Source organism: Salmo trutta, chromosome 14 (genome assembly GCF_901001165.1).
Source record: "Salmo trutta chromosome 14, fSalTru1.1, whole genome shotgun sequence".
NCBI classification, from domain to species: domain Eukaryota; kingdom Metazoa; phylum Chordata; class Actinopteri; order Salmoniformes; family Salmonidae; genus Salmo; species Salmo trutta.
The window spans coordinates 37,092,130-37,103,745 of NC_042970.1; the positions used below are offsets into that span (position 1 = coordinate 37,092,130).

The 11,616-nt window shown below is 41.7% G+C and overlaps 1 pseudogene; it reads right to left on the minus strand.

The window, feature by feature from the left end:
* Positions 1-4,844: 4,844 nt before the first annotated feature.
* Positions 4,845-11,200, minus strand: LOC115147803 (ras-related protein Rab-5B-like; annotated as a pseudogene).
* Positions 11,201-11,616: the final 416 nt, after the last annotated feature.

Below are 11,616 nucleotides of genomic sequence, written 5' to 3' on the forward strand. Positions count from 1 at the left end.
GAAAATAAAACACTAAAATATCTCATTTATGTAAGTATTCAACTCCCTGAGTCAATACATGTTAGAATCACCTTTGGCAGCAATTACAGCTGTGAGTTTCTGGGTAAGCCTCTAAGAGATTTGCACACCTGGATTGTACAATATTTGCACATTATTCTTTAAAAAAATTATTCAAGCTCTGTCAAGTTGGTTGTTGATCATTGCTGTACAGTCATTTTTAAGTCTTGCCATAGACTTTCAAGACGATTTAAGTCAAAACTGTAACCAAGCCACTCAGGAACATTCAATGTTATTTTGGTAAGCAATTCCCATGTATATTTGGCCTTGTGTTTTAGGTAATTGTCCTGCTGAAAGGTGAATTTGCCTCCCAGTGTCTGTTGGAAAGCAGACTGAACCAGGTTTTCCTGGAGGATTTTGCCTGTGCTTAGCTCTATTCCGTTTATTTTATATCCCCCAAAAACTCCCTAGTTTGTCCTGTACAGGCTATCTTCTTTCCACTTTGTCATTTATGTTAGTATTGTGGAGTAACTACAATGTTGTTGATCCATCCTCAGTTATCTCCTATCACAGCCATTAAACTCTGTCACTGTTTTAAAATCACCAATGGCCTCATGGTGAAATCCCTGAGCGGTTTCCTTACTTTCCTTAGGAAGAGCGACTGTACTTTTTTGTAGTGACTGGGTGTATTGATACACCATCCAAAGTGTAATAACTGCACCATGCTCAAAGGGATATTCAATGTCTGCTTTTTTACCCATCTACCAACAGGTGCCCTTTGCGAACCATTGGAAAACCTCCCTGGTCTTTGTGGTTGAATCTGTGCTTCTAATGAATTGCTTGACTGAGCAACCTTAGATAATTGTATGTGTGGGGTACAGAGATGGGGTAGTCATTTTAAAAATCATGTTGAACACTATTATTGCAAACAGAGTGAGTCCATGCAACTTATTATCTGACTTGTTAAGCACATTTTTAGTCCTGAACTTATTTAGGCTTGCCATAACGAAAGGGTTGAATAATTATTGACTCGACATTTCAGCTTTTCATTTTTAATTCATTTGTAAAAATGTCTAAAAACATAATTCCAAATTGACATTATGGGGTATTGTGTGTGTAGATCAGTGACACAATCTCAATTTAATCCATTTGAAATTCAGGCTGTAACGCAACAAAATGTGGAAAAAGTCAATGTGTATGAATACTTTCTGAAGGCACTGTGTGTACTTTACTCGGGAGGTTTCTAAACGTGCAATACTACCTGTTATGTTGATGAACGGTTATGTGTCTTATCTATAATGCTCCTTGATGTCACAATTTATCTTGAACATTTAGGTATTTTTTTCTGAAAGCAACTGTGTCTTTGATATAAAAGTTGTTTTTCAGCAGAGTCTTGGCACAAAGTGTGTTATTTCAGCATGCTTCTGCTAATGTAAGTTTGCACTAGTTTTGTGATTTGCACTTCCAAACAGGGTTTGCTGCATCATAGTATGTTCTAAAATGGCAACAAAAAAATATGGGGAAAACGTATGTTCCTGAGTGGTAATGCTTATGCTTTATCATATTTTCATCAAATAGTTAAGATAAGAAAGTATGTATTTTTTGAATGAATTCTATTCTTTTAAAGAATAAATATTTTGTACAGCGCCACGTGTTTCTATTTCATCTTACATTGTTTTCTGTTGTCACGTTAAATAATGATTTATTATCAAACTACACATGAATAGAAAATACAAACAACAAGTAAAGGATTCAATAAGAAAGGCATTTAATTTGTAAACATACAAGACATTTGGACTGCAATACAGGATATGCATTCATGGGCCAATGCACATTGTGATAAAAAGCTTGATAAAACAAGACTTGAAATGAAATCCAGTGGCCATATAGTGCTTTTTATAATTGTATATTGGAACACCATTAGAAAATTATATAGGCTACTTTGTGTTTATAAAACATAATACACAGAAACAGCGGATTATATGAAACTTTACAACCGTAAATATTTGCAGTGAGCCATGTGTCTGTGGTAAAACATGCCTTGTCATGGACGGAAACATAACAAGCAGTGTCGCAGTTGCCAAATTGGATAAAGGACATTGATTTCGTCAAACCACAAGAAATGTGCTTTTCGTTGTCTTAGTTCCTCTGTTTTTACCACCCCACTATTTTGTTCGACCATCACCCATGAACAGTCTGTAGCCTTGCAGTTAACTGTGCATGGCTCTATACATTCTATTTCTAAATGCAACATAAAACTTTATTTCCCTGTAGTATAGGCCAACTGAGAACACCTTAGTATTGCACATTTAGTAAAGGAGATGTGGTCAAAACAATGTCCTTGACATCCTCTTTTAGGGACTACGTAATATTGTTGAGAGACTCGGAAACTAAAGCAGAGCTGATAATAGAATAAATGTCCCACTAAGATAAAAGAGGCAAATAAACTTAAAGATGTGGTAAAAGCTAATTGATATGCAGCCATAGGAGGGACTGCTGGGAGTTTTGACCAAGTGTTCTCGGAGAAACGATCGGTGTGCTTAGTGCAAACACAAATTTGGCCTCCGCCTCTTTCTTAATCCCTTTGTCCCAGTGTGACCACACCGCTTGAAAGACCGATGTGATGTCACTTCCTTTTTGAGTGTACTCAGATTGACAGCATTTGCCAAGAACTTCATAATCCCACACTATGACACGTGTTCCATTGGCCTTCTATTTGTAGCCTACTGGGAGAACCGCTCAGTGTAAAAAATCATTTTTAAGGTTCTCATTTGTCTGTCTTTGAGCATGGAGTGGCTAGTCACCCCTTATTTTCCGACCCGTACAAGGTCACTTCCACTCTTCCCACAGCTGCATATGTACTCGTTCGCTTACTTCACCCCCAAAAGTCAAAGCGTTTTGACACTGCACCAAACCATACCCTGGTATAAATAGCTCACACTAGCCAGGTTTCCATCCAACCTTGTTCTCCGAGTAAAGTACATGTTGGGTAAAAAATGTCATACAGGCCTCTATATTGATATAATAACCATCATATCGAGTCACGCAATGATGTTGTGTGGTCCTCCCGCTACGACTAATCGGGAAAGGATGCAATTTATTAGGCTACGAATGAAGTTATGATGAACTTCACAGGGTGGTGAAAGTTCAAGGTGATGAACTTGATGCTCCTTTCCAATAAATATCAAGTCTTATTCGGACGACATGATCATTGACACATGGCTGCCGTTTGACAAATAAAAAGAATCTTGATATTTTTCCCGTAAAATCATCATGTAGGCTAGTGTTTCCCAACCAGGGGTACTAGGGTACTTGGCCTATCCACAGGGGGTACTTGAGAAGACTCATGAGACCATAGGCCTACTGGTAAAATGCACATAAGGAGGTACACTATATATACAAAAGTATGTGGACACCCCTTCAAATTAGTGGATTCTGCTATTTCAGCCACACCCAGTGCTGACAGGTGTATAAAATCAATGCAATCTCTATAGACAAACATTGGTAGTAGAATGGCCTTAGTGAAGAGCTCAGTGACTTTCAATGTAGTACCGTCATAGGATGCCACCTTTCCAACAAGTCAGTTGGTCAAGTGTTTGCCCTGTTAGAGCTGCCCTGTCAACTGTAAGTGCTGTTATTGTGAAGTGGAAACGTCTAGTCGCAACAACGGCTCAGAAGCGAAGTGGTAGGCCACACAAGCTCATAGAACGGGACCAGCGAGTGCTGAATCGTGTAACAAATCGTCTGTCCTCGGTTGCAACACTCACTACCGAGTTCCAAGCTACCTCTGGAAGCAATGTCAGCACAAGAACTGTTCGTTGGGAGCTTCATGAAATAGGTTTCCATGGCCGAGCAGCCACACTCAACTCGTGTGGTGTAAAGCTCGCCGTCAGTGGAAACGTTCTCTGGAGTGATGAATTACCCTTCACCATCTGGCAGTCCGACTGACGAATCTGAGTTTGGCGGATGCCAGGAGAACGCTACCTGCCCGAATGCATAGTGCCAACTGTAAAGTTTGGTGGAGGAGGAATAATAGTCTGGGACTGTTTTTTATGGTTCAGGCCTCAGGTCCAGTGAAGGGAAATCTTAACGCTACAGCATACAGTGACAATCTAGACAATTCTGTGCTTCCAAGTTTGAGGTAGGCCCTTTCCTGTTTCAGCATGACATTGCCCCCATGCACAAAGCGAGGTCCATACAGAAATGGTTTGTCGAGATCGGTGTGGGATAACTTGGCTGGGCTGCACAGAGCCCTGACCTCAACCCCATCGAACACCTTTGGGATGAATTGGAACACTGACTGCGAGCCAGGCCTAATCGCCCAACATCAGTTTCCGACCTCACTAATGCTCTTCCCCGCAGCAAGTCCTCGCAGCAATGTTCTAATAACATCTAGTGAAAAGCCTTCCTAGAAGAGTGGAAGCTGTTATAGCAGCAAAGTGGGGACCAACTCCATATTAATGCCCATTAATTCTTGCCACTGTAATCTCCTTCCATTCTTACGAAATCTTACGACTTTCCCGAATTATTATCATAATATCAAATAAACCCATGAAAATGTGGAAAGGTTACAGGAGTGTTATAATAATGCGTAAGACTAAAGAGCGTAAGGATCACATTTAGATCATTAGTGTATTTATCAGTGGCTGTCCAGTAGTGTTGACAAAAACACTTTGGAAAGTGATAAGATAGAAGTTAATCTTATTCTAGTGTTTGTTTTCCTCCCATTGCTCTATATATTTGTCCCTTATAATTCCTTTAACTCCCTCTTTCATTTGCATGCTGCACTTCTCTCTCTCACTCTCCCTTCTTTTCTCTGGAAAATCTCTTTAGCCTTCCCTACTCCCTCAGTTGTGAGCTTGCTGTGAAACACCTTCATTTGGTACCGTTGTACACTCCGTTTGCTTCTCCTCTTCTCCCCCCTTCCCTCCTCTGTTTCCACAGCACTGGGCTGGAGTTGTCTGGGTAGGCTGACTGAGATCCACTGGAGGTCCTCCTCGAACCTGAGCACTACCTGCTACTCCACCCAGTGGCTCACTCTTGGGCCGTTTCTTGGCTAGAAAAAAGACATATCAACATAGAGGACCACATAGAACAATTCTAGTATGTGTTGCTTATAGTTGAGATGGCAACGGTATAAACAAGGTGATTGATAGCTGCTCATATTGTGTGCACCGTGAGGTTTTATCACCCTCTTGTGGATATACACTGGATATACACTATACCTTAGCGGTGTCATGATGAGGAGAAAACTATCCATGGCAAAAACAAATGCTCTGTCAAAGGAATTCTGATTTGTTTTGGTTGATTTGTTTTGAAGAGTTTTGTCTCATAACATTGAGTATATAACATAGAATATTGAAGTCCTCGAGAAAGAAGGCCACGGTATCATCTCCAGCCCATTTCAACCATATGAATTTGAAGACTGTTGTCAGCAGCTTAGCCCTGAACATCCTCGAAAAACCCTGCAGAAATGTAGACCTGCTACACACACACATCACTGCACAAGCCTTTGGCCATTATCTCGCTAACTTGGGTATGAGGTATACACACAGGAGCCTACCGTATACTCCACCGCTCTGTTAGCAGACCGATCGGACTTGTTGCCAGTGGTGTAAAGTACATAAGTAAAAATACTTTAAAGTAAGTCGTTTTTTGGGGTATCTGTACTTTACTTTACTATTTATATTTTTGACTACTACTTTTACTTCACTACATTCCTGAAGAAAATATTGTACTTTATACTTCATACATTTTCCTTGACACTCAAAAGTACTCGTTACATTTTGAATGCTTAGCAGGACAGGTAAATAGTGAAATTCACGCACATATCAACCAAACATCCCTGGTCATCCCTACTGCCTCTGATCTGTCTGACTCACTAAACACACATGCTTTGTTTGTAAATTATGTATGAGTGTTGGAGTGTCCCTGGCTTTCCGTAAAAAAATGGTGCCATCTGGTTTCTTAATATAAGGAATTTTTTATTATATATATTTTTACTTTTGATACTTAAGTATATTTTAAACCAAATACTTTTAGACTTTTACTCAAGTAGAATTTTACTGGGTGACTTTTACTTGAGTCATTTTCAAGTAAGGCTAGCTTTTTCAAACAGAAATTTGCATCCTGTAGTACTAACTCAAAAAAGTTCTGGGACAGTGTAAAGTCCATGGAGAATAAGAGCACTTCCTCCCAGCTGCCCACTGCTCTGAGGCTAGGAAACATTGTTACCACCGATAAATCCACTATAATTGAGAATTTCAATAAGCATTTCTCTACGGCTGGCCATGCTTTCCACCTGGCTACCCCTACCCCGGTCAACTGCCCGGCACCCTCCACAGCAACCCGCCAATGCCCCCACCATTTCTCCTTCACCCAAATCCAGATAGCTGATGTTCTGAAAAAGCTGCAAAATCTGGACCCATACAAATCAGCCGGGCTAGACAATCTGGACCCTCTCTTTCTAAAATTATATGCCGAAATTGTTGCAACCCCTATTACTAGCCTGTTCAACCTCTCTTTCATATCGCCTGAGATTCCCAAAGATTGGAAAGCTGCCACGGTCATCTTCCTCTTCAAAGGGGGTGACACTCTAGACCCAAACTGCTACAGACCTATATCTATCCTACCCTGTCTTTCTAAGGTCTTCGAAAGCCAAGTTAACAAACAGATTACCGACCATTTTGAATCCCACCGTACCTTCTCCGCTATGCAATCTGGTTTCAGAGCTGGTCATGGGTGCACCTCAGCCACGCTCAAGGTCCTAAACAACATCATAACCGCCATCGATAAGAGACATTACTGTGCAGCCGTATTCATCGATCTCGCCAAGACTTTCGACTCTGTCAATCACCACATTCTTATTGGCAGACTCGACAGCCTTGGATTCTCAAATGATTGCCTTGCCTGGTTTACCAACTACTTCTCTGATAGAGTTCAGTGTGTCAAATCGGAGGGCCTGTTGTCCGGACCTCTGGCAGTCTCTATGGGTGTGCCACAGGGTTCAATTCTCAGGCTGACTCTTTTCTCTGTATACATCAATGATGTTGCTCTTGCTGCTGGTGATTCTCTGATCCACCTCTACGCAGACGACACCATTCTGTATACTTCTGGCCCCTCTTTGGACACTGTGTTAACTAACCTCCAGACGAGCTTCAATGCCATACAACTCTCCTTCCGTGGCCTCCAACTGCTTTTAAACGCAAGTAAAACTAAATGCATGCTACTCAATAAGCATCTCTAATCCAAAATTAAATCTAGAATCGGCTTCCTATATGGCAACAAAGCATCCCTCACTCATGCTGCCAAACATACCCTCGTAAAACTGACCATCCTACCGATCCTCGACTTCGGTGATGTCATCTATAAAATAGCCTCCAACACTCTACTCAACAAACTGGATGCAGTCTATCACAGTGCCATCCGTTCTGTCACCAAAGCCCCATATACTACCCACCATTGCGACCTGTACGCTCTCGTTGGTTTGCCCTCGCTTCACACTCGTCGCCAAACCCACTGGCTACAGGATATCTACAAGTCTCTGCTAGGTAAAGACCCGCCTTATCTCAGCTCACTGGTCACCATAGCAGCACCCACTCGTACCACGCGCTCCAGCAGGTATATCTCACTGGTCGCCCCCAAAGCCAATTCCTCCTTTGGTCGTCTTTCCTTCCAGTTCTCTGCTGCCAATGACTGGAACGAACTGCAAAAATCTCTGAAACTGGAAACACTTATCTCCCTCACTAGCTTTAAGCACCAGCTGCCAGAGCAGCTCACAGATCACTGCACCTGTACATAGCCCATCTGTAAACAGCCCATCTATCTTCCTACCTCATCCCCATACTGAATTTATTTATTTATCTTGCTCCTTTGCACCCCAGTATCTCTACTTGCACATTCATCTCCTGCACATTTACCATCACAGTGTTTAATTGCTATATTGTAATTACTTCGCCACCATGGCCTATTTATTGCCTTAACTTACCTAATTTGCACTCACTGTATATAGACTTTGTTTTATTTTGTTCTACTGTAATATTGACTGTGTGTTTTGTTTATTCCATGTGTAACTCTGTGTTGTTGTATGTGTCGAATTGCTATGCTTTATCTTGGCCAGGTCACAGTTGCAAATGAGAACTTGTTCTCAACTAGCCTACCTGGTTAAATAAAGGTGAAATAAATAAAAAATAAATATGACAGTTGGGTCCTTTTTCCACTTTGTTGCCCACAAGTTTCTGGAGCTCGCTCACCCAGCTTTTGTCTCATACAAAGGTCTCCTATCCAGAATAGAAAATAAAGACGAGATATGGCCAGAAGGGACAGGGAAGATGTTCTGCTAGACTGGTATGAATGTCCTTCTCAAACATCTGTCTCAAATCTCTGCACAGTGGTATAGTGTAAATGCGGGATATATGCAACATTTCTGGCGAAAATTATTAACAGACGCTTAGCATTGTTGGAGAATTACTTCACTACAAATGAGTGGAAAAAGTGAGAGGAAAGGTGAAGAAATTGAGAGATTAACAGGGAAAAGATGGGAGTCATTATGCCGGAAGGAGAAGTGCTGGAGAGGAGGATTGTGAGAGAGAGATAAAGGGGGAGACAGAGCATTTGAAAGGGAGAGGGAGATGTTATCATCAAAGATGTTCATACTGTGCTGGTGATGTCGTAGACCACTATGGCTGCCTGGGCTTCTCTGTAGCACGTAGGTGCTAGGCTGTGGTAGAGCTCCTGACCAGCCGTGTCCCAGATCTCAAACTTCCCCATGGCACTGTCCACACTCACCATCTGAGTCAGAAAGGCAGCTGAGGAAAGAAGAGAAAATTGCAGTTAGCCTAGAAAATAGGAATGAGAGGAGGAGATGACAGGTACATAGATTGAGGGAAAAGAATACCGATTCAAAAGAAGGATAAAGAGGGAAAGTGTGCAAAATGTAAACAAGTCTCTGTGAAAAGGGGAATAATGTGGACAGATAGGATTAAGTCAGATGACCAGATGTACAGTGCCTTGCAAAAGTGTGTTTTTCCTATTTTGTTCCATTACAACCTGTAATTTAAATGGATTTTTATTTGGATTTAATGTAATGGACATACACAAAATAGTCCAAATTGGTGAAGTGAAAAAGCTAACTTGTTTCAAAAAAATGTAAAAAGAAAAAAAGGAAAAGTAGTGTGTGCATACAGTTGCAGTGGGAAGTTTACATACACCTTAGCCAAATACATTTAAACTCAGTTTTTCACAATTCCTGACATTTAATCCTAGCAACAATTCCCTGTCTTAGGTCAGTTAGGATCACCACTTTATTTTAAGAATGTGAAATGTCAGAATAATAGTAGAGAGAATGATTTATTTCAGCTTTTATTTCTTTCATCACATTCCCAGTGGATCAGAAGTTTACAGACACTCAATTAGTGTTTGGTAGCATTGCCTTTAAATTGTTTAACTTGGGTCAAATGTTTTGGGTAGCCTTCCACAAGCTTCCCACAATAAGTTGGGTGAATTTTGGCCCATTCCTCCTGACAGAGCTGGTGTAACTGAGTCAGGTTTGTAGGCCTCCTTGCTCGCACACACTTTTTCAGTTCTGCCCACAAATGTTCTATAGTATTGAGGTCAGGGCTTTGTGATGGCCACTCCAATACCTTGACTTTGTTGTCCTTTTGCCATTTTGCCACAACTTTGGAAGTATGCTTGGGGTCATTGTCCATTTGGAAGACCCATTTGCGAGCAAGCTTTAACTTCCTGACTGATGTCTTGAGATGTTGCTTCAATATATCCATATAATTTTCCTTCCTCGTGATGCCATCTATTTTGTGAAGTGCATCAGTCCCTCCTGCAGCAAAGCACCCCCACAACCTGATCCTGCCACCCCTGTGCTTCACGGTTGGGATTGTGTTCTTCAGCTTGCCAGCCTCCCCCTTTTTCCTCCAATGATAACGATGGTCATTATGGCCAAACAGTTCTATTTTTGTGTCATCAGACCAGAGGACATTTCTCCATAAAGTACGATCTTTGTCCCCATGTGCAGTTGCAAACCGTAGTTTGGCTTTTTTATGGCGGTTTAGGAGCAGTGGCTTGTTCCTTGCTGAGCGACCATTCAGGTTATGGCGATATAGGACTCGTTTAACTGTGGATATAGATACTTTTGTACATGTTCCCTCCAGCATCTTCACAAGGTCCTTTGCTGTTGTTCTTGGATTGATTTGCACTTTTGCACTAAAATTGCGCTTTTTAGCCATCAAGAAAAACGCTATGTCTGGCGAAAAAACCCAACACCTCTCATCACCCCGAGATCAACATCCCCACAGTGAAGCATGGTGGTGGCAGCATCATGCTGTGGGGATGTTTTTTATCATCAGGGACTGGGAAACTGGTCAGAATTGAAGGAATGATGGATGGTGATAAATACAGGGAAATTCTTGAGGGAAACCTGTTTCAGTCTTCCAGAGATTTGAGACTGGGACGGAGGTTCACCTTCCAGCAAGACAATGACTCTAAGAATATTGCTAAAGCAACTCTCGAGTGGTTTAAGGGGAAACATTTAAATGTCTTGGAATGGCAAAGCCCAGACCTCAATCCAATTGAGAGTCTGTGGTATGACTTAAAGATGGCTGTACACCAGCGGAACCCATCCAACTTGAAGGAGCTGGAGCAGTTTTGCCTTGAAGAATGGGCAAAGTCCCAGTGGCTAGATGTGCCATACTTATAAAGACAACTCTGAAGGGACTTGCAGCTGTAATTGCTGCAAAAAGTGTCTCTACAAAGTATAGTTATGCACTCTCAATTTTTCAGTTTTTTTGTCTTGTTTGTTTCACAAGAAAAAATATTTAGCATCTTCAAGGTTGTAGGCATGTTATGTAAATCAAATGACACAACCCCCCCCAAAAAATCCATTAATTCCAGGTTGTAAGGCAACAAAATAGGAAAAATGTCAAGGGGGTGAATGCTTTCGCAAGCCACTGTAAAAGTCTGAGAAAATAACCTGAAGAAGAAGTCCTAACGGCCTACAGAGGAGAGTATTGTAATGTGTGGTTGGTACACTATCCCCAATGGTGCTCTCCCTGAAGTCCTGGTACCGGCCTTTGACAAACTGTAGCAGCAGGCTGGACTTCCCCACTGATGTCTCCCCCAGGAAAACCTATTTAAACTGGCTCACCTTACTGGATTGGGGCTGCCCGCTGGGTCTTGTTCTATGCCCTGCCATTGGGGCTGTGTGTTCGTAAGGGGGTTTGGAGGTTATTGGGGACATTGAGGGTGGGGGGACAGGGGAAAAGGGGGTTCAAGTGACAGCTGGGGAGAGGAGGATTGGGGAGAGGAGGGGGAGAGAGAGGTACCCCTCTCAAGGACAATAGGACCCGTCTGTCAGATGAAAAATGGAAATCTACAAGACAAAAAAAATACAGAAAACAACAGATGTAGGCCTATGCCAGAATCTAGACTTTTATCATAATGGCAACCTGTCACACAATCACCCGTGAAATCAATGTGAATCAAAATATATCTCCACGTTTGCATGCTGCTGTGTACAATACATTTTAATCTAGATCCAAAGCGAATAGCCACTAGTTAGAAAGCATTACTAGCCTGGGCTGCTTACTTAAACCTGATTTATATAAACAT